The sequence below is a fragment of the Lucilia cuprina genome, chromosome 5, assembly GCF_022045245.1.
Source record: "Lucilia cuprina isolate Lc7/37 chromosome 5, ASM2204524v1, whole genome shotgun sequence".
NCBI classification, from domain to species: domain Eukaryota; kingdom Metazoa; phylum Arthropoda; class Insecta; order Diptera; family Calliphoridae; genus Lucilia; species Lucilia cuprina.
In genome coordinates this window covers 34,346,737-34,373,431 of record NC_060953.1, presented here as the reverse complement: position 1 = coordinate 34,373,431, position 26,695 = coordinate 34,346,737, and the positions used below count along the sequence as shown (strand labels likewise).

The 26,695-nt window shown below is 28.4% G+C and overlaps 1 protein-coding gene across 1 annotated transcript in view; it reads left to right on the top strand.

The window, feature by feature from the left end:
- The first annotated feature begins 7,558 nt into the window (after positions 1–7,558).
- LOC111679551 (proton-coupled amino acid transporter-like protein pathetic) overlaps positions 7,559–26,695 on the top strand; it is a 32,822-nt gene continuing 13,685 nt past the window's right edge. The window contains exons 1-2 of the mRNA XM_046951965.1: positions 7,559–7,817; positions 17,881–17,920. The gene's annotated coding sequence lies outside the window, so the exon portion shown is untranslated. The remainder of the gene's footprint in view (positions 7,818–17,880; positions 17,921–26,695) is intronic.

Below are 26,695 nucleotides of genomic sequence, written 5' to 3'. Positions count from 1 at the left end.
ATTTCAGCTCTTTAGCTTTAACCGTTTAGGCTGTGCGATGATGAATCAGTCAATCAGTCAGTCAGTCAGTCAGTCAGTAACGTTAGAATTTTATATATATAGATAATATAATTAATATCATTATGTTTAATTTCGCTAAAATTTAAGAAAAAATGTTACGAAAGGTTTTCGTACTTTCGTAAAAATAGAAAATGGTTTTTTTTTAAATAATATTTCGTATTATACACGAAATTTTTGTAAATATTACAAAAATAGAAGTTACGTGTATGTACAATATGTATTTCAGTGTATGTACAATATGTATTTGTACAATTAGGCAACTCTATTTCAAAATCAAATAAAATTTCATATATTTTTTGACAAAATTAATCGAAAACCGAAAACGCACCTTTTTTGAACGTTTAAAACCGGAGGTCCACACTACGCGTCAAAGCATACGCGCTTTTCATGCTTCCTTCGCGTTCAACGCTTCAAGTTACATGCGTAATTTTTTGTTTTATTAAAAAAACTTAGCATTTTTCTACAGCTTTAATTTAATTTTATTAAAATTTATAAATACGCATTATTTTTTTTTTTTTTTGATTATTTGAATCGTTAGCCGAGCTCATAAGCAAAATGTCAAGGTGTCCCGTGTTGGTTTAAAGGGAGTCCTCCCTTTGAGTATTCTATGGTCTCCACCAATAAAACATAACCTAACTTGATACGAAAGCACGAGGTTAATGTAGACAACTTTAACTTTGAACCGTTATATGAAGTAATACACTACACCAGTGCGAGCGAGACGCAAAACTGTCGAAAGCCAGGCAGCAAACACAAGAAATAATCGCGATGACGCGAGAATTGTTCCCCAACTCAGACCTGAATTACCACTGAATATGCATTAAATAAACAAAATCAGCTGACATGTTCGTGCGCCGCTTGTGACGCCTAAAAAAGTATAAAGTAGATCTACTTTAAGCATTCTACGCGTCAAGGTATTCTACGCTTTTGTACTTGTAACTTTCAACATACAAATACATAGATTCTACTTATTTGACAGACGCGTAGAATGCGTAGAACGCGTTGTGTGGACCTCCAGCTTAAATCAAAACCCTTGTTGTAAAATAAAAAAGAGAAAATACTAACTATAGTAAGTAGAGAATGTTTAAGTAAATGTTTATAAACATTTACACATGTTTATAAAGATTTTATTCTACTACTTTTACATACAAAATCAATATTTTTTCAAGTACATTAAAATAAATTTATTTTTTTATAAACATTTGCTAATAGCCTAGTTCATAGACTAAAACTACGTTCACACCTATCAATATCAATAAATTGATACATAGTCTAGTGAATCAATTAATCCATATAAATTAATTAATAGTCTAGTCAAAAAACTAGACGTGTCTATATATAAGTTAATAATCAAGTCATCGAACTTGTCCATAGATTAGTCAATATCATCGTTAGTGGGCAAAATGGCAGGACTGGCTTTAAGCTTTGGTACACGGTTGTCAAATCTTACAATTTTGGCAAAAAAATGTTCAGAAAATGTCTAACAGTTGTGTGAACATACAATTTTTGTTATGAAACATTGTTAAGAAATCATTTTTTTGAATCTAACAAATTTTGTTATCTTCTAATTAATAATCAAAGCGATTTTTGTGACCCCTTTTACTCTTACAGTATACATCCGATCTTGGCCAAAGGTATATCATTTTAAAGGTATTTGTTCGCAGATGTGCACAATATATATAAATGAGATCTGTTCAGAATTTTGGGAGCTATAAGCATTAAAAGTTGTTACTAATACATAGAAACAAAAGTCACACGTACGTATGCTTGAACTAACCCAGCAGTTCGACAAAGAGTCAATGCATACGAAAAAGAATGTAATTTCCACTAATAGTTAACCACCTGAATGATCGTAATTCGTGTGTTTTGACTTCCTCGTAGGACAAGCCCATATTAAAATGGTCGGTCACCTGGGTTGTCAGGTGGCTAGGGGCCACCACAAGTGGTAGGTTAAATGGTCAGTTCGGGACTGTCCCGTCGAACTGCTGGGAAATAACAAACAAACCTAAAAAGTAAGCAACACATCTTCTAGAAAGAAGAGAGGAGAGTATTTTAAAATATCTTTATAAGTTTAAGGAATCCAGTGATGCCACATATAATCATAAAAAATATTAAAATTGGAAATTTGGGAAGCGGAGCTCTCTTTATGTACTCTAGACCATATAAATTGGCATCGTGGTATATAGAAGGTCTTCCAGCACAAAAGTGTATAGTTATTTTGCCCATTTTTCGCAGTTTGTCCCCTTCTTGAGATCCATCTTTTCTAGTATTTCGTGACGTTCTAAAAAAATTAAATATAAAATATTTTCTCATCAGAACAAATACAAATCAGTCTTTAAGTATTAATATTTATACCCTTTAGTTCAATTTAAGGAAACTAATATAACTCTTAGACATAAATCTATATATTTGTTTAAATCCGAAAAAAACGATTTATCCGTATAGGCCTGATTGACACAGAAACTAACATTTGTTCTCGCTAGTAATGTGTAAACATTGCTTACATTGTTACAAAATGCTGTTAATTTTACTGTAAAGCGATATGGCCACAAATCAAACAGACTCACTCGAACTGTAGGTTTTTATGATGTTTGATGTTTCGCCAAGGCTCTTAAACATGTTCCAACAATTTATCTGGCAACATACATACAAACACATATGTATGTTTTTGTGTTTATAAACATTTATAACACTTATCATTTGCGTGCTTTTGTCGATAAAAGTTTACGCATCATGATGACGACATTATTCACATTAATTATTTTGTCTGTTCATATAAACCAAATGATTCATGCAAAACAAAAAAGTAATTATTAAATAAATAATAATGAGTGCAAAAAGCATTACTCGACACATTTTGTAAACAAACAATGCAAATTAGAAATAAAGAGAGTTGTTAAAATTAATTGTGAAATTGTTTCAAAATATGCAACTATGTATGTATTAATATTAGCAATTGAATAACATTTAAACATTTTTGTGTTTAAATTTTGATTATGTTAATATGTAATTCTAAACATTTGTTTTTATTTACTCAAATGCAGACTAAAAATAAAAAAAAAATTCGTCACGATTGTACCCTTTGTAATCGAGAATGAAGACAGTCGTCACTTTAGTGTCCCCTTTGTAAGCGGGAGCGGAGACAGTCGTCTCTTTACTATCCTCAAGTAACCTAAAGATTATACTCTTAAAAGTAGTTTTTTTGTTGTACTTCCGAAAGTAGTTATTTTACCCATCTTTTGAAGAAATATTTATTATTTTCTACTAATATGCCACCATCTGGTTGACTCAAATTTATATCTTTCGGGTTAATCGTCACATTGTTGTCCCATAGTATTCTAGAGAGTAGACTCTTGAAAATTTTTAATTTTAGTTCCATTAATATCTTACCACCTGGCTGACTCCAATTCGTATTTTTTTGGTTTTTCGTCACAAATAAACTCTTTTTTTAATCAAGAATGAAGACAGTCGTCACTTTAGTGTCCCATTTGTAAGCGAGAGCGGAGGCAATCGTCTCTTTACTGTCTCTTTGTAGGGTGTAGAGTGACGATTGACTTCCTCGTAGGACAAGCCCATGTTAAAATGGTCGGTCACCTGGGTAGTCAGGTGGCTAGGGGCCACCACAAGTGGTAGGTTAAGTGGTCAGTTCGGGACTGTCCCGTCGAACTGCTGGAATTTTCATTACAAAATAATGTGGAGTGTGAACTTGTTTAAGTACAAACACTTAAATTTCTGTGGTTTTATATATATTCGCTATTGAATATTTTGATTCCTTATTGTGTTAAAAATACTTTTAGAATTTATGTTTACTCATCTAATTATACAACAATGATTAGAAAAGCGCGATTATTGTAATATGTTACTTCTTGTACTGAATGTGGTAAAATAGAGGTCATTAGGATAAATCCCTAGATATTTACGTGATAGATGTTCTGATATTTGGAGTTACAAACATTTCCCAGTATATCAAGTGAATGCGATTAAATTAAAAAAAAAAGTGGTCCCTATAGCAGCCGGTTTAAAATTTTATATTGGATTTCAAACAACAAACCTGTATTAAACTCATTCCACAGACTAATTCGATAGGAAGTTTGACGTTTAAATATTGATGAACAGATTTCCCTTGAACTGTATACCAATAGGATTAATGTTTTAATTAAATGGCTGACACGTTTTGCAAAACAAGAAGTAGAAAATCAGAGTTAAAAAAATAATAAAAATTTGTATTGGACCGAGTCGACGGTCAAATATTAGATCAATTTTGGTCACCGTAATTATAACCAGTTTGTAGTATTTCAAATCACCAAAATTCAAGATTTACTTATATTTAATCAAAGAGTGAGAATGGTTTCCAAGCAAGGAAAAGATTTTTGGCTTTATGCAGTTCTTTTCCGGGGCTTAACAGAGAAGAAATGTTGGAAGATGCCATTGATAAATTCTGATATGTCCTCTGAAAGTTCTTAAAAAATATATTTGATTTTTGTTATATATTCATCCTTGCTCTATATATCTTAACCTAAGGTATACTATTTTCATTTCTGAAGACTTCTAATTATAAACAATATAAGAATTCAAGGAATATGGCAAAAAACATTTCTAAACGAAAATTTTAAGAATAGGAATAGAACTTTCAAAAGTTTCGTCACTAGATTAATTGTAAAAGATGATAAAGATAATATTAAAAAGTAGTAAAAAGCATTTTTAAATTAAATAATTTTTTAACTACTTCAAATATCGATTGTAGAGTGACTTTAGAAAAGCATGCAAGTTCATTGTATCATCACGTTCTTTAAAACAGCATGTGCTTCAATTTTACTTATTCTCCACAATAAGCGGCATTTGGAACAACAAGAAAGAGACAATTTTTAAAACTTTAAAAATAGTTCTTCTCGCTCTCAACAAAACATAAAATTGTAAAAAAGAAATAAGAGAATTGTGGTGAGCGAATAAAATAAAAATGATGACATTTTACGTTAAAACTTACATCAGCCTCTAATGAAAACTAGCAAAAGGTGTTTTCTGTTCTACTTTTTTGTTTGCTATAAAAGGACATGCAAACTTTGGTGGAGGAAATTAAAAAAAAGAGAGAAAAGAAGAGAGTACTTTAACAAAAAGGAGCTATAAATAACACCCTTAAATAATATTTTGTAGTATAAAGGATGACGAAATAAAAGCACGTGTTTGGTCACCAAAAAAGAATTGAATTAAATGGTACCAATATTGCAAAGAAATAATAAAAAATATAAATAAATTACTAAATAATTTCCTATTGGGATTTATGTGAAGGAAAAATCAACACAAATTAGAACCACCGGCTTAAAATTCTGTTTAAATGGGAATCCACAATACATTATGTCTTGTTGGCGAAGAAAAAAATTGTGTAAAATTTCTTATCTATCATATACGACTCCCGAGGGCAGCCCCCAATTCATTATGAATGCTAAAGAGGACCAAAGATTGGGGGCTAGAAGTGAAGGTGTAATTAAATTGTTCACACATGCAAATGATGTCTCAGACAAAATTGTTAATTACCGATACATTCTCTTCTTATTCTCCCATTTTCGCTTGTAATTCGATTTTAATAAATACTCAATTCATCTATATGTATTTAAAAGATTCACGCTAATGAGTGACAGATTCATCATCCAAGGTACACGAAAAAATTTTATAACCGGTAAAAATTTTTAAATATTTTATTATTTAGAGGCAGAAATAGGGTAAACAGCAAAATTGATTATTTAAGTTATCATACACTCTATTAATGAATCCTAAAAAATAATTGATAAATCTTCAACTCCACACAAAGGAGCAAATGGTTGTACGGCACTTTTTTGAAATTTGATTATTTAGGAGATGAAAATTTATAAATTTGAAATACATATTTAAATACACCTTCCAATTTAGTGAACATCAACATTGTATTTCATGCCCATTCTTAGTCTAGTGTAGTCTATATTAAAGTCTATTTTTTAGTCTAGTCTATAGTCTAGTCTATTTTCTAGTCTATAGTCTAGGCAATAGTCGAGTCAATAGTAGTCTAGTATAGTCTAGTCTAGTCTATAATGTAGTATACAATGTAGTCTAGTTGATGGTCTATCTGTTGTCTAACCTAATTTTCAGTGTTATTAGCCTCTCCCTTAACGATTGACTAAATTGTTTTGTTTTCCTTAAAAGAATCAAGTCTAGTCTAATGTATAATCTGTTGTCCAATCTATGGTATAATCTATTGCTTAGTCTTTAGTTTTTTCTATAGACTTATATAGTCTATAGGTTAGTCTTTGCTTTCGTCTAGTCTATAGATTAGGTCTAGTCTATTTAATAATTTTGTCTAAAGTCTAGTCCAGGATGCACTAAGTAAGGTGAAATCGTTAAGGCAGCTGATTTTTATTTGTTTATTTAAAAAATGCTTGGGTTGTAAAAAAAATAAAAAATAAAATTATGAATTAAAATGTTCATAAAAAGTTTTCAAATAAGAAAATTCAGATGAAGAAGCTTTAAAACATTGTCGTGCTGCAGATACAAGCTAAATGTAACGGCGGTTTTGTAGGTAATATTGTGAAATACACAAGAACTATTTCTTTCCAATGTTTATTATTTTTCAATTTTAGAAATTTCATTTTGACAAAACCCAACTCTAGACAACAAAAAATTATTGTGTTTGTTGCCGAAACGCTCCTACCTTACTTTTTACATCTATTCTATAGTATTGTCTATTGTATAATCTAGTATATAGTCTAGTCTATAATTTAGTCTATATTGTAGTATATAATGTAGTCTATAGTCTAGTCGCTAGTCCAATCTAGAAAGTAAACTATTGTCTAGTTTATAGTTTAGTCTATAGTCTGGTCTATAGTCTAGTTATAGTTTAGTATCTGGTTTAGTTCAGTTTGCAATTTGTTCTATAGATGAGACTATAGTCTAGTTTTTAATTTACAGTCTAATTCTATAGTCTGGTCTTTCGTAAGTAAAAATTTTAAGTAAGATTGAGTATTTTCATATATTACTAAAACTTCTAATATGACATTTAAGATGGCTTTCAAAGATATTTTACATGTTTTCAAAATTTTCTAACATTCCATTGCTCACCGACGCAAAACGTTTGAGAATCGGTATCATCGAATAAACTAAATTCATACAAGCTGGCAACCCCTAATGTATTTTCTATGATAATATTAACATTATATCCTTTTATATATGTACATATGTATATTTTCTAATATTGCTCTTTTTATTCGATAAGGGTTGGCGAAGCCCCTCGGGTACATTACTTGGTGATATTTGTGCTCTCTCTTTTAATAAAACATTTGGCTCTCTTTCTCTCTATTTTGTTATAAAACTTTTATAATTTTAGCTGTATTCTTTGCTTTTTCTTACCACTCAAACTAATGTACAAATTGTTTGTTTTTGCAGTACATATACATATGTACTGTATTTCCCATGATTTCTCGTTCTGATATATTAACTCGATGTACGGCATTTTAACATTCAGTTTATGACGGTTTTCGGTGGTGTTCGGTTCTAATAAAATTTTAGCCGAGAATTAATTTTAGTGTAATTAAAAAGGGAAAAGAACAAAAAAAAAAAAAGAAATTACAATAAGCCATGTGTTAAAGGGATTTTATATTTTAATAAAAATCTAATAAAAAAGTAATTTAATTTGCTTTACAAATTGTTTAATTAAATTCAAAAAAGCAAAAAAAAAATATATTGAAAAATTATTGTATTTTAAACAATATAGATATCAACGAGTACAAAAAGTAAGTTTAGCAAATTAGCAATTATTGATTAAATAAATAATAAAATGTGAAAAATAATATATAAAAATTAGTAAAAAGGGATGTGAAATTAGATCCTAATAAATTGCCGTTCTTTGTTGCATTATGCATAACGTTTTTACATATACTGTACGCTACTTTAAGCAGTGTTGGTTTTTTGGAGTGTTTTCTTGTTTGAGCCCTTTTAGGAAAAAGTGTCAAATATAAAAATAATCAAAAGTGGGCGATATGTATTTAAAAATGGATGTTGAGGAATATTTAAATTCATTATTTAGAAAGTTTTCTGAATTCTCGGAAATAATTTAAAAAGTATTAAAAAAATATTCTATTCTTCAGAAAATTTTATTCTTTGGAGAATCTAAAACTGATACGTGAATGATTTTGTGATTTCCGTAATATCTATTACAATTTTAAATTGTTGGTTATTTTAGAACGGGGAAATATCTAAGTATAATTTCAGAATTGATGGGTCGTGTATAACGTGTTATCAGTTAATAAATTAAATCTATTCACAGAATTTTGTAAAATAATAAAGAACCGATATTTATCAAGTTCAAGCTTATTTTTGCTATCTCATGGTAATATTTCCTATTAAATATCTTTAGTGTAATCTAGAGTCATCACCGCGGTCATCTTTTATTTCATTTTTAACTTATTTCTTTGTGATTGTTTCTTTTGTTGCATAAAAAGAAAGTTCAAAATCATATTTGCTTAAAAAGGTTAAGATCCAAACAACGAGAACACAAATAGTTCCTAATAATTGTATTTGGCTCAGGCATGGAAAATTTAAATTTGTTTTAAATAGTACTAGACTATATTCTATACTAAGCGCTGACTTTAGAAAATACTATAGACTACAGACTAAATTATACTGTAGGCTATAAACTAAACTGTAGACTAGACAATGTAGATTAGACTTCACAATAGAATAAACTTCAGACTCGATTATAGACTTAACTATATACTAGACTATAGATTAGACTATAGATTAGACTATAGACTAGACTATATACTAGGTTATAGACTGCAGACTAGACTTTAGATTAAACTATAATCTAGACTGTAGACTAAACTATTTACAAACTAAACTGTACCTTAGGTCGAACTATATACTAGAATTTTGACTAGACTATAAACTAGGCCATTAGAATTATAAACCGAGCTATAGACTAAATACTAAATTTTAGACTATCGACTAAGAATCAGTAGACTGGTCTATTGACTACTATATGTATTACATGTCCAAAAGTTTATAAATTAGAAAAAGTACTGAAAATGCCTTGGGTTTACTGCAGTATTTATCAATAACAATAACAATTGAAGTATTAAATTTCCCATGCCTGATTTTGTCAATTAAAGAAGACAGGGTTTCTATCCGGAAGTTTGTCTCTTTTATGTTTGTCTGGCTCTCTGGCAGCCTTTTGAATCTGTTGGCCAACGTTCTTGCTATTTGCTTGTTAATGTTCATAAATCTTAATTGTCTCATGGACAAGTTTACTACATACCAGGCTTGGATAATTGATGTTTTTGAAATGTTAATGAACTCAAATCAATAACGATTTATTTCAAGTGTGATAATTTGGCAAACAAGGGGAAGAGAGAAAAATTAGGTCAAATAGTAATTTGTAACCGGTTGTTTAATACATTTTCTGAACTTTCACAAATGTCTTTAGTCAGTTCAGACACTTAAGGTTAGTTGAATGTATTGAATGTTCCATCTCGGTCAAGTACATGACTTGTGTTTGTTTTATTAAAATATAAATGGAGGAAAAGAAGAAAACGCAAAGTTATTTTAGGTTTTTCCTGACAAAGTGTTTTGGTGTTTTTGAGTTTTATTGTTTAATTCTTTTCCTTTTTCATTGTAGTGTGTGTGTGTGTGTCTCTGTCCCATTTAAATAAAAATAATGTTTTTATTGTTTGACCTTTGCCCGATACTGCTAACAATTTGCTTTGGTATTTTAGACTCAATGTAGCCAAATTACCTGTGTTATTTTTATTTTCATTGTTTTTCATTGTATCTAATTGCAGTGAAAACATGTGGGCGTTAAAGGGAATTTTTAACGTTGTCAAAAAGTACAGTTTTATTTGCATTTCATTTAACATTTTTATGGTTTATACGTTTCAAGACTTTCTTTTTCTTGATTGTTTCTTTTATTTTTGCAATTCCTTTAGACATTTTGATAGTAATTCGTTACACATGTTGAATAAGTCCTAAAAGACTTGACACTCAATTTAACGTCAAATCAAAGAGTACGAATTATAACGGTTAAAGAAAGAGCAAAGAAAGTCGAATGTAAATAATAAGAAAAACATTACTTTAAAAGGAGTAAAAGTGGGAAAAATACAAACAAGTTTTAATTTAAGAACTTGTATGGAATTTTTTTAAAATAATTTTCCTTTTAACACTAATACATAATTATAATATTTAATATGTAAATTTTATTAGTTTTTTGGGGTTGTTTAAAATTTTAATACGTAAAGTAACGATTTATTATTATGATGTTCTATTACCTACCTACCTCTACATTACACCTGTCTTTTATTAAGTGTAATTAGTTTCACACAACATTGTAATGTTTTTAAATACACGTGTGTGTATATTTAAATTATTTATGTACTCATAAAATTGGCTATACAGGGGTGGGTCAATTTATAGGAGACAATATTTAATTGTTTGGGAAAAGTTGTGTTATTTTGCGGTTGGATTTTAAATAATTATTACACAAGTTTACACATTTCCTCTGAGTGAAATTGTTCTTAATTTTTTTTTAAATTTTAAAAGAAATAAGATTGAAAAACTTTGTGACAACTATACTACTAAAGATTTTGTTTCAACTGACTGTTTATGCATATTAATATGATTTCTTTTCGGAATTGAATCCCTGCTCCAGAGTAAACAGTTTCCGAATCGGTATTAGATTGTAAATTAAGAAACGGATTTTTTTTCAGTAAAGAACATTCAAAAAGAGAATTGGTTCCCCGCTTCGCAAAAAATGATTTCCAATCGATCAACGAAGCAACAGCTGTGTTAAGCGGTAGTTCATTTATTTCTCAGTGAAGAACTGCCAACTGCGAAACTGTTACCACATCTAAAACGAATGTATAACCTATTTTTTCCTCGAATGTACTTTTTGAAATGAAGAAAAAGCTTACAGACACAGGAGAGAACAGGATAAGATTCCTTCTCAGATTGTCCGAGTTAGATTAAACTCCCATTAAGTCGAGCACAACTTTACCAAAACGAACGAGCGTTTTTATATTATGCGAAGATGTAAAAACTAGACTATTTTCTTTTCCATTGTCTGGAACACTTTCGTCGAAATTTTATCGAGGCATCACAGGAGCAAAGTTGTTCGTGTAATGTCGGAAAACCATGAACAACTTAGGCAGACCTTAATTGATAATTGTGGTTTTAAGTTAAACCTTTTACCCCCATTATCACAATGTCTGGTTATTTTATATCTTAAGGTTAAATTGACAGTTTTCATACAAAAAATATTTAACCGGCAGAATAGATTTCGGTTAAACGATAACCGGAGGTGGTATTAACGTGGCTTAGTATTGCCAACTTTTCAGTTATAAACATAAACAATAAACAGCTGTTTTTTTTTGCAAATATGACATTTGTTAAATGAAAAATTCAAAAAAATTTAAATAAACATTTAAAATAATAATAATATTATTAAAACATACAGAAGACTACTATTAACTTCAAAAATTAAGCTTTTATTTTTCCGAAATGATTTTGTTATTGTTTTTGTTGATTGTGTTTTCTCACTTTTAACTTTACTTTACACAGTTAAACTTCGATAATAAACAACGTTTAATCTGGGTTTAAAAAAAGAATGTAGATTATATTTATTACAATAATCCGGCTTAAGGAATCAGCCGCATTCACACGAGCACTCAAGTAATATGATGTGTCAAAATTTTGTGTAAAAGAGCACGGATGAAATTGTCTCAAAACAAATTGTAATGAAACCATTGAGAGAAAATATGAATTGAATATTTGACAGTCTTATATCTCTCTTCATTTTTTGAAATGATTCGATTTAGATCAGGGATATATTTTTACGTAAACACAAAGCAGAAAAGGAAAACATAATTGTCCTATGGATGGAATTTTCCTTAGACTTTAAGTACTTAAATTGTGATCGTGTGAAGGGCCCTTAAACAGTGTAATTTGAAAATTTATTCTGACAACTACCAGATGTATGACATACACCAGTCATTATTATAATTTGTAACTACATCATCAGATAATTATCATTTACATTTAATTGTTGTCATCCTGTTAAATATTTACGATGTTTAGTTTCAGATGGAGGTGGTGCATAAACCTTAGAATTAAATAAAACTGTGAAGCACAACAAAATTATTAAATGACAACTGACAGGCAAGGTATCAATCTATTCCGACCACAAGACTGAATAAAAACTAACAAATATGGACAATGGTAGGAAACAGTGCAATACAAAAAAGCGATATAAATTTATGTTTAAATGATGCAAGTTGTTATTGGTGATACAGTACAGAAAATAAATCCACATACGATACCACAATATTATTTGTTTATATAACATACCACAATACAATGGGGGTGTATGTGCAAATAATAAAGATTACAAATAATAAGAGCAATTATTTATTATACGACTATTATTATTACATATTATTAAAACAAAATTATTTTTAGTCCAAAACATATTGTGTTTATTGTATTATTGTATAATGATGTGTGTTTTGTGTTTTATTTTTCTAGACCAAAATACCGTAAAATAATTTTTGTGTAATAAAATTAAAATAATTTTCTTTTTATTTTGGTCGTTGGTTTGATACAAACCATTTTGTTAAAGGTTCATTCATTTGTATGAAAATGTTACAAAATTATTTGCGTTTTAGAAAGTTTTCAAATAAAACTAGAAAATGGAACGAATGTATTTATTATATTGTTATTTAACATAATAAATATATTTTTAATGTGAACAGAGAGAAAAATACCCCTTTAACTAATGTTTTATACAATAAAATAGAAATAATTAAGTTTTTCTTGATAAAAAATCAATTAGACTTAAACATCTAGAGACATTTGAAAATGTTTTACTTTGTTTTTTTAATCTTATCTTGGTTTCCGTTTTTTAAGTTTCCAATTGCAACGCAATTTAAAATTTGTAATTTTCTTTGCATTTTGTAACAAACTATTATTAAACACATTTTCTGTTCTATTTGACATTTTCTGCTTACTTTTTTATATATTCAGTAATTTGTTCTTTTATTTATTGACGTAATATCAAGAATTACATTAAAATATATTTAATATTACTTTCACTTTATGGTCGTGTTGCATTTAGAATATGTATTAGTGTGGGTTGGGAATATGGTTAGTGTCATAGTAAGTCCTACACATTCAATACATCATCATCATCATCAGATATCCTCGTGATCTTTTATCTGTGTTTAGTAGATCTGCCCTTAAAATACTTTTACTCTCCTTTTTTTGTCATACGAATGGAATTACATTTTACTATTTTATTGTGATCGTGTGAAGGCCCCTTAAGTGACAACAAATTTAAACAATTCAAAATGGTCTCATATTACAATAATAATAGGATTTTTGATTGGGGGTCTCGTTAGCAAAATTCTTCATAAACTAGTTTATAGAGCAAATTAAAACCCCATTTCAAAGGGCACGTTTACTATTGAATTTTGTCATTTATAACACAAGGATATTCAAACAGAAGATTTATGCGCCGCTCCTAAGATTCTGACACTTTGTTATAATAACAATTACATTTTATTAACAAAAACAAATAAATGCCAACAAGAAATTGTTTAGCAAATAAAATTTAATTTGAAATTCATTAACTAAGGAATGTAAAAGACATTGTTAAAGAAAATTTAAATAAATATTAAAGAAAACTCTTTAACAGATAACTTTTAAAATTACCAAATAATCCAACATTTAATTTTGACACCCAAAATAAAACTTGCTTATTTTTCTATCGGGGAAAAAGGAAATAACGCGACAATTTTAAGTTTTCATAGTAAAAAAATGTGTATAAATATTTCTGTGTTTATATCTAAAAGATTATACATAAACTAGTCCAATAATTTTCAACACCCACGCCTTCATCTGTGGGCTTGGCCCTCACAATGAACGGGCAAATTTTCATAATATTTATGTGACGATATAAATATGTCTGCATATTTGTGTTTTTCATTGTCTTTCTTCAACTTTTTCCCCTCAAAAGTTAGCTTAGTGATCTGTTTTCATTAATCAATGAATAGAATGTAGTTCAAAAATAAAATCCGCATGTTTTTAAAGAAATTATATGTTTATTTTTTGTTCAGAGGCGATGACAAAGTTATCAAATACAGCACGTAGTTATGTAAAATATTTTAAGTTATATTTCTTAAGGGATTGCATATATTAACGGTATTATACGACAATAACTAGGAGCAAATATGACCCGATGTCTCGACTTGAGACTATTCCTTAGTCTAGAGACCATTCTACAGCCTCGGCTACATACTTATTTATAGTATCGACTAAAGACTATTCTTAAGTTTTTAATAGAGACTATTCTATAGTCTCGACTATTGACTATTCTATAGTCTCGACTAGAGACTATTCTATAGTCTCGACTAGAGACTATTCTATAGTCTCGACTAGAGACTATTCTATAGTCTCGACTAGAGACTATTCTATAGTCTCGACTAGAGACTATTCTATAGTCTCGACTAGAGACTATTCTATAGTCTCGACTAGAGACTATTCTATAGTCTCGACTAGAGACTATTCTATAGTCTCGACTAGAGACTATTCTATAGTCTCGACTAGAGACTATTCTATAGTCTCGACTAGAGACTATTCTATAGTCTCGATTAGAGACTATTCTATATTCTCGATTAGAGACTATTCTATAGTCTCGACTATTTACTATTCCATATTCTCGACTGGAGACTATTCTATAGTCTCGACTGTAGACTCTCGACTATATACTATTCAGTAGCTTTGACTACAGACTTATCTATATTATCAACTGTGTTATAGTATCGGCCAGAGACCGATAGATTAGTTTCTCAACTAGAAACTAATCTATAGACTCGACCTAAAACTATTCCAAATTTTCAACTAAAAACCTTCGACTAAAATATATTCTCTTTTACCATCGACTATAAACTGTTCTTCAAACTCTCTCTTATTTGGTCTCGTTTATGGAATCGAATTTTGCTGCTCTTATTATTTCACTTCAAGGCCATTGACATTTAACTCCAAAAAAATCATTTTATTAAACTGACTTTAAGTTAAATACAGTTCTTTCTTTTGAACAAATCGTGACATGACTATTAATTAAGTTTTGTTTCAAAAACAAAATTTCAACAAAAATAAGTTTAAAGAAACAATTAACTTTAAAACTTTAGTTAATGGTTTTTTATTTAAAAAAGGCGCATTTTTAGCCAGTAAGTGCATTAGCATTTCTACTTTGAATATTAAAGAGATTTCGGACTAAATCAAAAGGCTAGAAAAACTAATCAAATTTAAAAACGTAATAGGTATATATTTTGATAGAGGGTTAGATTTCAATTTGACGTCATGTCAGAGACACGTTTTTGAACTAGTGGTACAGTTAGTACAGTTTGTTTTATTCTACTTTTAATATAAATTAAAAAAATAATTAATTATTCTAAACACTTAAGTCACAGTTTAACAAATAAGTTCACACCATTGGTTTGTATGTAATATGCATAAATGTTGTTTTTATTTTTAATTTGTGGGTTTTAAAAGTGTTAAAAAAAGTATAGAATAATTTACATAAACATGTTAAATGCACTTTCTATGAATTCTATTGATTTTTTTTTGAAAATTCAAAGAAACAAAATTGAAAAAAGAAATGTGTTTTTTATTTTTAATGGCATACTAGGTACAGTGGCCCTGAGAATGATATGTTTTTATCAATGAATATAAATAATAATAAAATACTCGAAACTAAAATTGTAAATACAAAAATATAAACAAGAAAATCAAATAAAAAAATATAGAAAAATATGCAAATAAATACGAATAATGAAAATAAAAAAGAACAGTTATAACAAATATAAATATGTAATAATACAAAAAAACAACAACAACATCAGAAAAAGAACACATTAAAAAACAAAAGCAAAAATCGAATTCAAAAAAAAGAGGAAGCGACTGGATTTTTATCCGTCATTATCTTTGACGTAATCAACAGTGGTTCCCCAAAGTTTTTCTTTTGTATAGAAAAGAGCTTATCACTACTTTAATTATGATAATTATGTATAAATATGAATATTCTGATATTAATATCTGACTTTTATATTTTAAGAGTTCTCAAGTTACTTGATCTAGATAAAATGTTTTTTTATTAAAATATGCAGTTTTTAATTTTAAATAATTAAAAATTTATTTTTGGAACCACTGTGAAATCATGTTAATCATGTCAATAGTTCAACATATTTACATATTGACAAACACTTTATTATTTCTTACAGAAAAGTCACTACTTCTTTTTAGTCAAATAAATAATGCAAATACTAATACTACAGAACTGTGAAATGATTAAAATAAATCAGTCCTATAACCAGATTCATAGATAAGTTCATATTTAGGCAGGTCAATTTTCGAGCCTATAAAAAAAGTCCTCAGACTATTTCAAAATCTTTAGACAAATCAGTAGATACAAAGGTTTGTAGTCGGGACTATAATCAAGTCTATAGATAGGTCTATAAATATGTCTTTAGTCGGTACTATAGACAAGGACAATATATAGTCGGAACAATAGATAAGTCGGTACTGTAGGTAAACAAATAGTCAGGACCATTAATAACACTGTAGATAAGTTTTAAGACGGAAGTGTTTAGTTGAACGTATATATTGGCAAATCATTTGTAAAACCAAGTCTGTAGTCGGGACTAAAGAGTTTTAGCAGCAAAAGTAATTCTTCCGAATTAAAAACGGAAATTTTACAATTCAGTCAATTATTGTCGACTTGTGAATAGTCCCGATAGTTTTGTTAATAGGCCCGATTTGCCTTTTGTAAAGACTACACAATAATGGGAACTATAGATAAATAATTATCGATACTACAGATAGGTCTATAGTCGGGATTATAGAGAAGAATGTAGTCAGAACGATAGACAAGTTTTTATTCGAGAAATATAGTTATTAAGAACCGCTTAGTAGAGAATTTAAACAATTTTATAGTCAGGTGTATAGGTACAACTATAGAAGACTAATAGATAGAATGGATTCCAGACATGTCGATCAAAATCATTAAACTAAATTAAAATTAAAGAACTCATTCTTTTTCAATTCTGTCGAATTGTGTTTGCTAGTAATTTCGTTGACGCCAACGTTAAGTGAATGAAAAATGTTGTTGTAGGGACGGTTATGCAAATACACAGTGATAAAAACAACGTAAATTTAACAAACATGCGCAAATACAGAGGAACTAAAGTAAAAGCTTTCAAAACCCTAATACAAAAATATCGTAACATTTTTTTTCGCGCAAAAAATGTTGACTCATTTTATGACAGTTACTTTAGCTTTAGAAATCAAAAACTTTTCATACATACATTTATTTAGAAGTTTATCACAAATTTTGTGGTTTTTAATACATACAAATTAAAATACAATTACTTGTCAAATGACAGGGTTAATGACAGGGCGGAAAAGTTTGAACAACTATTTATTTAACTTACATACAAATATTTTAACTTGAACTAAATTTCATAGTGTGCTAAAATATTATATTTTTTTGCAAAGAAAATATGTCATATTAAACAAAAAGCAACATATAACAGTGAAAATTGACATTCACTCGATAAATTTTAAAAGAAATGTCAAAATAATTTGAGTTGTCACACTGTTTTGTAAAAATTATCATTGATGCAATTATCATATTGTTAAATTAAATTAGAATTTTAAAACTATGTAATATTTCCTTTCTTCTGTAAATTTAATTAAAATATAAATATTTTTTAAACAATAATTCATAATTTCTTTTTTGCTTTCTTACAGATAAAATCTCTGAATATTTTTGCTGAACCAAATGTAAAATGTAAGTGTCAATGTCAATATTTTTGAATATGTTTAAACAAATTTGTCTTATTAATGCCAATTTCTATGCATTTAGCTATAATAATTAAATATTTATTTATTTATGCTTTTGTCATATAAATATTTCCTAAAATGTGTATTGTAAATTGAAATAGTTTACGAAAACAGTTGTTGCAGAAAACTTGTCTAGAATAAATTTATTTTTATTTAAATTTAAATATGTATAAAGAGGAAAACTGAGACAAAAATGTAATATTTATTAATATAATTTAAAATTCTTAACAATGTTTGTTTAGTGTTTGCAAAAAAATATTGAATCTCTAAAAGTTCATCTCATGACAACAAATTTATATTGTAAAATTGTGAATAAATAATTTTCAACAAAAATTGTAATTCCATTTTAAAGCAAATTTTGAAATGAAAACAAAATGAAAACATTTTTAAATAAAGTTCAATACAGTTCAATATGCGTTTTAGGAAATTTTTAATACATGAGTAGTATTTATTTGTTTATATTAAAAAATAATTATTAAAAATTAGGGTAGATCATGTTTAAACCTATTACCGGGTACTCATAAACTTCGTTTCACTCGAAAAGATCAACCTTAGAATGTACTCAGATACACATACTGAAAATATTGGCAAAGATCAAATTGAGAACTTTTCACTGTGTTAGTCCAATTTATAGAGTTAAAGTGACGTTTAAAACCACACTAATAATAACATCAGAAAACAACATTTCCCAGTGTCGTTGAAAATTATAATTTTTATATAATTATTGGCGTTATGTTAATCTACTATATATTTTACAAATTAATACTTATTTATAAAAGTAGTTTTAATAATACAAATATTTATACAAATATTTGCTTTAATACTAGAACCATTCACGTGAATGTTTTCGTTTTATGTCATTTAACTTATGAAACTGAAATTAAACACTTATAAATATTATAAAAGTAAACAAACTACAAGGCAGCTAGCTATTCGATTCAATTTTTAAAAATTTTATTAACAATTTATTTCTATACTCTCATAAGTTTAATTAAAATTTCAAGTTTGACTTAAAATCTTGAGAATTGTAAATATTTATTTGCTATTTTAAAAAGATAGTATATATTTATACAGTATACATATGTATATGACATAAAATAGCAGCAATTTTAAGCAAAATTTATTTATATTTTTATTAAATAAAAAGATTTTATTGAAAATCGCTAAAAACGTATATTATTTACAAACATTGGCAGCACAGTTGTAAAATATTTAACGGTTTATGTGTTGAATATCAAAGTCTCACTTTACCATTATTTGACGGCGTCATAATATAAAAAATGCTAGCGGTTTAGCTAGCTGCTGTTAAAACAGTTAAATTTCTATTGATAATTGTATAAAACACATTTTTATTTTATAAACATAGAAAACCTAACAAATATTTATTAAAAAAAAACAATAACAAACGTTTTTTATTGTTTAAATATTTAATTTAATTATTACATTTGAAAATTTAGGCAAATAAATAATTTATTGTATTATTGAAGTGTACGTACTCAAATTTATTGAATTTTGAGATAAAACAATGTTATGAAATATTCAGAATGAAACTAATAATAATATAAACAAGTTTAATATGAGCGTTAATGTAATTTTCGGAAGATGACCTGAAGGGAATTAGTGTCATCTTTGACGAATTACTCATTATAATATGATTTTTAAACGATTTATTAACAATTATGGGCCGATTCCTATAGAATTTGATGTAATGTTTTGATTCATAATATAATCAAACGATAATTCGATATCTTATAAACAGAATCACAAAATCAATCTTTCTTATATCGATTTGAAAATTCCCGCACTCGTCAGTTAATGAGTTCAAAACAGACATTAATCGCACATTCTTTCTTCAAACGTCCCACCTATATTATAGTTAATATTATTAGTATTCTATTAATAAATTTCTTGTTAAAGCAAATTCTTGAAAACATTTTATAAATACAAAGATTTCCCCTATTAAATTTAATATTAGATGATGAAATCCGTTTGGAATTCCCGGAATATGTTAAAAATTTTATATTTTTTATTATTTACTTTTGAGGTTTTTATATTTGTGGTAATTTCTTGTACTTTTGATAAAATTATTATAAAATACGAATACAAAAAATCATGGCATTGATAAAATTTAATTATACAATTTCAATGCATTTATTTGTTTAATACTCACATGTAACTAATTTCAAACTGAGTAAGTAATTATTTGTTTAAAGATAAAAAATAATAAATAAATTGTAAAAATTTATGAACATGTTTAGAATTTTGCAGAATGAATGAAAGGGGCTTAAATGCAAAAACTCTGACGCAATTCGCTAGTCTATGTATTCGTCTATAGATATTAGCCAATGGTTATGTTTATTGACTAGCCGCGACAATAAACTAAGGAAGTTATTAGACTCCAAAAACTTGGTGTGAGACTAGAGAACGCTACAATCTGATACGCAGATTCAAGACACTTCGGCGTTATTGTAGTGGCTAAGCTTGAAACCTAATTCCTAAGATGATAATGTTGTTTAAAATTTCCTTCTTTGTTATAGTATGTTACCATAACATAACAATGTTACCCCAGTATTATGCTTGTGTGTAATATCCAAGTCTCGACATATTGTATTTTGGTCAACGAAATCATCACCATGTACATAAATTTCCACCTGCGTGTTCTTGCAAGGATCGGTGAAGACGTCTCTATCTAATCCTGTGTTTGAGAAAGAACCCCCGTGTACCACACGTCAGATACGTCTCTAAATATGATCTGTTTTGTTGATAAATTGCCTTTCCATTGTCCGTATATGTTCGGACTTCACTCAGTACATAGTTGATCCCAGCGTGTTCCTTGTGCTATGTAAATAAGTCCCGACTGTTGCGAACCAACTATCGCTTTAAGGACTCTTCACACGATCACACTTTACATACGTAAAGTCTAATGAAAAAGTAAAATGAAAGTCATATGATTTATTTTTTTGTGTTTACACGATTCTTATAAAACATTAGCAAAGTAAGACGGAATCAACTGTTTAACTTTTTTGTGTGTGTTTACATAAAAATACATCCCTGATCTAACGCTTGTTTTTTTAATCATTTCAAAAAATGAAGAGAGCCATACGAATGTCAAATTTTCCATTTGTATTCTGTATCCATCAGTACTTTTCTACACAAAATTTTGACAGATCATATTACTTGTGTGATCGTGTAAAGTCGGCTTTAGTGATGTGTTTTTAGTTGGAATTATGGAAGTAAATATAAAAAACATATAATAAAATCGAAGTTTTCAGATATGTTATTATCATATCTGTTAAACAAGATTCAACTATAGACAAATTGAGTAGATATACCAATTAAATATCATCTTCTTATTTATTTCAATAATATATATTTAATAGTTTATAACCTTTAACTAACTGTTAGCGGCTAATCTGATCATGATACAAACTTAATAATTGTTTAACAACTATACAATTAAAGTTCCTTTCAATTATATCTTCTTGTTAATTATTTTATAATTGGGTTTATATCTCATATTAAAACAGATTCTATCATATAATTTTGAATTATGAGTATTTTTATTATAAACTAATAACCACTTTGATTTGTTATTATATGAACTTCATATTCTTGAGTTAATCTTATCAAATGTAAACATAAAAAAATTAAAACACTATGGGTTGGTTTACTAAAAATTTCTCATCAATTTTAGAGGAAAAAATGAGGGCGCCGACTATTTAAACATGACATTTGTACAATTACCAAGAGTAATTGTAAATTACTTTTATGTAACGTACTGTTCGTTATACATAACTTCCCTTTCTGTAATTTTAGAAAAATGATAAAATGTCTTAAATTAATACTATTCTGAAAATGACATCAATTTTAATTAAACGATTTATTATCTAATAGTATTATTCGGTACTAAAGCACTAAAAAGAGATCATTATTATAACATTATCATAAACTAATTTTGTAAATTTTTAAAATAAATAAAAAGAACCTTCACCTAGTGATTTGGCGGCGTTTGATGACGGACGACATTGTCTTAAAAATAAAATAGATTTTTGGCACAATAAAAATAAGCGAAAATTCGATTTTTTTAATGCAATTCATAACACACTTGTATGTAACACGAGTATATTTTAGTAAAAGTGTGCAAAATTAAAAACTTAAAAATGTTATCTACAAATAATTTAAATGTTTGTATGTACATATTTAAAAAGAAAAATTCTGATAAAAAATTACGTGCAATATACTTTTCTTTAACGCTTTTAAATTCTTTCAAGTTACGACACCCAAAGATAATGATAAGAATATTGTTGTTTTTGCTATAATTATTTGTTTTTTTTTTTATTAAAACTTTTCGATACACGCCAAACGTATTGAATTCATTACGTTAGATATTGATTGTTGAATTTTGTTTTTGTAGACGTTACCTTTTTTATATTTTTTGGCGTACCTACGTAGAGCATGACTTCACTATTTTTTTCTGGGGGCTTTTTTTAAATGTTTAACCTAGAAAATAACACCATTTGTCTTTGCTCACGATTTCATTTTGTATGCGTATTGATGTGTATGAGTGTATCTTTTGTAAATTATGTTCTATGCCAGCACTGTGGTTCCAAAACAATATCTAGGTGGACAAAATATGTTTAGCTCTTTTTTTAAAGAATTTTTATATTATTATTATTATTATTATTATTGAGGTTTAGCTCAGCAGTTTGACGGGACAGTCCCAAACAGACCACTTAACCTAGTCACCTAGTCACCTGACTACCCAGGTGACCGACCATTTTAACATGGGCTTGTCCAACGAGGAAGTCAATCGTCACTCTACACCCCACAAAGAGACAGTAAAGAGACGATTGCCTCCGCTCTCGCTTACAAAGGGGACACTAAAGTGACGACTATCTTTAATCTCGATTACAAAGAGTTTATTTGTGACGAAAGGCCAAAAACATACGAATTGGAGTCAGCCAGGTGGTAAGATATTAATGGAACTAAAATTTAAAAATTTCAAGTGTCTACTCTATAGAATATTATGGGACAATAATGTGACGATTGACCCGAAAGATATAAATTTGAGTCAACCAGATGATGGCATATTAGTAGAAAGTAATAATAATTTCTCCAAAGATGAGTAAAATAACTACTTTCGGAAGTACAGCAAAAAAAAAAACAACTTTTAATAGTATAATCTCTAGGTTACTTGAGGACAGCTTACAAAGGGACACTAAAGTGACGATTGTCTTCATTCTCGATTACAAATGGTACATTCGTGACAAATGACCCAAAACATACGAATTACGATCATCCAGGTGGGTAACTATTAGTGGAAATTACTGCCTTTTTCGTATGCATTGACTCTTTGCGAATTGCTGGGAATAAGCAAATACAAAACTTTATTTATGCAATTTTATACACATACACATTTGTTGAAAATTTGTCCACCTAAATCGCGACTTGAAACCACTGTGGTCTGGCACAAAATGTATATCTTAGTGTTGTTCTTTTTTAAGAAATTGTTAAAATATATTGCATCAGCATTTATCGACGCTACATGTGAACTTTTATCAAGAAAAAAGTGTGTTGCTTTTTTTTGTCAATGAAAAAATACAATGTTTACTTTTTGAAATACAATTTCAATGTATTTTTTAAAATACTTCATTCAATATTACCCAATAAAATACATATTTTCAAATTTTGGTGATGAGTATTGTAGGTAAAGTAGTTAGTTCATACATTACTTGGTCATGTGTGGTCGTTATGAGTAACATTAATATTTTTCAATAGGATTTGTAGCCAATTATCCATAGTGTTATCCATGTGTTTTTATTCTCTAAAGCTTTTCTAGAACAAGTTTCGAGGGTTACAATTTTAAATCATTAATTTAATAACGATTCCATAAAGTCAATTTCAAACAAAAATCGGTGGTCATAAAATATAAATTCAATAAATGTATTCCAGAACATCTTCGCAATGTAAATTGTTTTAACGATTCGTCGCGTATATTTTCATCGTACAAATATAATTTACTGTTATACCTTTTCGTTTTTAATTTGGACGACTTACGGTATTTTTAAACTTTTTGTTATAGATTTGACCACGGACCGTTTATTAAAATGACAACGGATGTTATTAAATATTAAGAAACATATTACTATGAAATCTCTTTTTTTTTATTTTCCTGTTTATAACCCCTGTGATAATTCCATCTCACAGGGATCAATATTAAATAATGAGTCTGGCAAATATTCAATGTTAAAATATATATTCTACATATTTCTAATATTATTGAAATTCTATTTATGCGTATATTTGCAAAAAAAAAATTGAAAATAAATTAAAAAATTCAAACATTTCATTGTGGGTGTCTACATAGAACTTTGCACCTTCGAGTTTTCCTCCTACATATTTCAAAAAGTCCTTGAATTATTTGTTAATCTTAATTTTCTTTTGACAAGTGCCAAAAGTGTATTTTTAGCAAAATCATTTTAATAATGTATTCATACAATTTATGTACATATGTTGTACAGCAGACAGAGATTTATTGAGGAAAATAATAATTTTTTTGAAATTTACTATAAATAAAAATAGAACTTTGATCTCCTTAAAAAAGAGAAAAAAAATAATAGATGGGATGGATCTTTGTACCCACTTAATTGTAATTTTTTTTACATAATTGTCGAAATTGTTGATGTATTCAATAAATGATTTAAAATATTTGTCCAATTTAACATTTTTTTTGTATTTTGTATCATTTTTTAAAATGCACAATTCCAATAACTTCTTGTAAACAGCCATTTGTATTTTTATTGTAAAAAGTCATGTTTGTAAGAAAAATACTTTGAATAATTATGAAACTTTACAATGTAAACTTAACATTCTCTGTTTTACCTTTTTTATAGATTGGCATTCACCTGAGAATGATAGCTTGAAGTTGAATAAGAAATAAATAAACATATGAAAGAAAAACAAACGTAAAGTTATACGAATTTTAGTTGTTGCACAGGACCATCGTACAAAGATTATTCCATAGCCTATGGACATGACTAAACCCCAGACCATAGACTTGTTTACCGAATAGTAAGTCGCTAGTCTACATAATATTCAATTGTTTAGTAAGTTGGAAAGACTAGTCTACAATCTATTATTAGACCTATTGTTCCATAGGACAAATAATATATAGATCAGTCATTCGTCTTGTCATGGATTTTAATCCCTGAAAGGAACACTTTTTCAGTAAATTTTTCACACCAGACAGCGAACGACCCATGAATTTATCAGGTTCACGTATGGTTAATAATAGATATATGATGAGATTCATGTAATAATTCGCTGCCCGAATGTCTAGAAATATATATATTCTTTCAATCCTAAGAGTTCTTTAGGTTACTGTTCAAAAGTTGCCATGATGAAAGAACGGGTAGAGGAGCTTAATACTTATGTGTAGATGTTATTCCCCATGAATATGCTGTTAAAATCCGTAGTCGATTTAAAACTTAGGACCCAGGCCTAAGGCTTATAAAAGTGAGTTTTGTACTTGTTGTATAGACGTTATCCTCCATGAATATGCTGGGGAAATCCGTTGTCGATTTAAAACTTGGCAACTAGGCCTAGGGCTTATAGAAGTGAGTTTTGTACATGTTGTGTAGATGTGTTATCCCCCATGAATATGCTGAGGAAGTCCGTTGTCGTTTTAAAACTGGGCAACCAGGCCTAGGGCTTGTAGAAGTGAGTTTTGTACATGTTTACTTCACAAATATTTAAACAAAACTGTTGGCTGCCGTCGTTTACAAAGTTATATATAGCATCATTCTATAGGTTGTTATATTTAGGACCACCCAAGTATGTATGTGTATACACAAGAGCGAAGAAAAAGTTATAAAAATGCCGTCTCCAATAAATCAAATAATTCTTTGTTAAAAAAAGCACGTGATTACTGTAAATATTATTTATTTGAAATTATCATTAAAAAAATTGTCATAAATAAAAGCTTATTAAAACAACCTTACTTAATAAAAAATAAATAATAACAACAAAATTATGCATAAAAAATTAAAAAACAGCAAATAATTTGAAAACTAATAACAAATAAAAACCACATGTCTTTTAGGCAATTTTTTTTTGGCGCGATAATTGAAAAATGATGCCACAACATGATGATCACGTTTTTATGATTTTAAGAATTTGTTTGTACTCTTAAAAATAAAACTAATTTTTGTGGTCCCATTTTATGAGAAATAAGAACGAAACGAATAGTTCTTATTGAGTTTTGTTAAAGATATAAATATAAAAGTGACTAACTCTTACCCAGCAAAAACTTACCTTCAAAAGTTAGGGATTAAAATGCTAAAGTATATTTATGTCATTAATTTAACACGGGGATGATATTGGCGCAAGTAGGTAAGTACTTATTACGATCGCCAACAAATAGTGAGGAAAATAGTACTTTGTTTCTGTGAGGAATCAGCTGATTTGTTTGCGGATACCAGTATAAGTCCTCAGCTTGACTGTGTGAATGTGTTAAACAATGTTATAAGAAATATATCAAGGCTAAAAAGTAAGGGCTCAATTAGTATATAAATTCCGTTCCGTGCTGAATTAGCTGATTCATTTATGGTTTACGGAAACCGGTATAAGTCGTTAGTTTGTATGAATTCCCGAATCAGCTGATTCGTTACGAAATGGAAGGCAGAAACTAATTCTTCCTTCCATTTAATATGTCATTACTAGA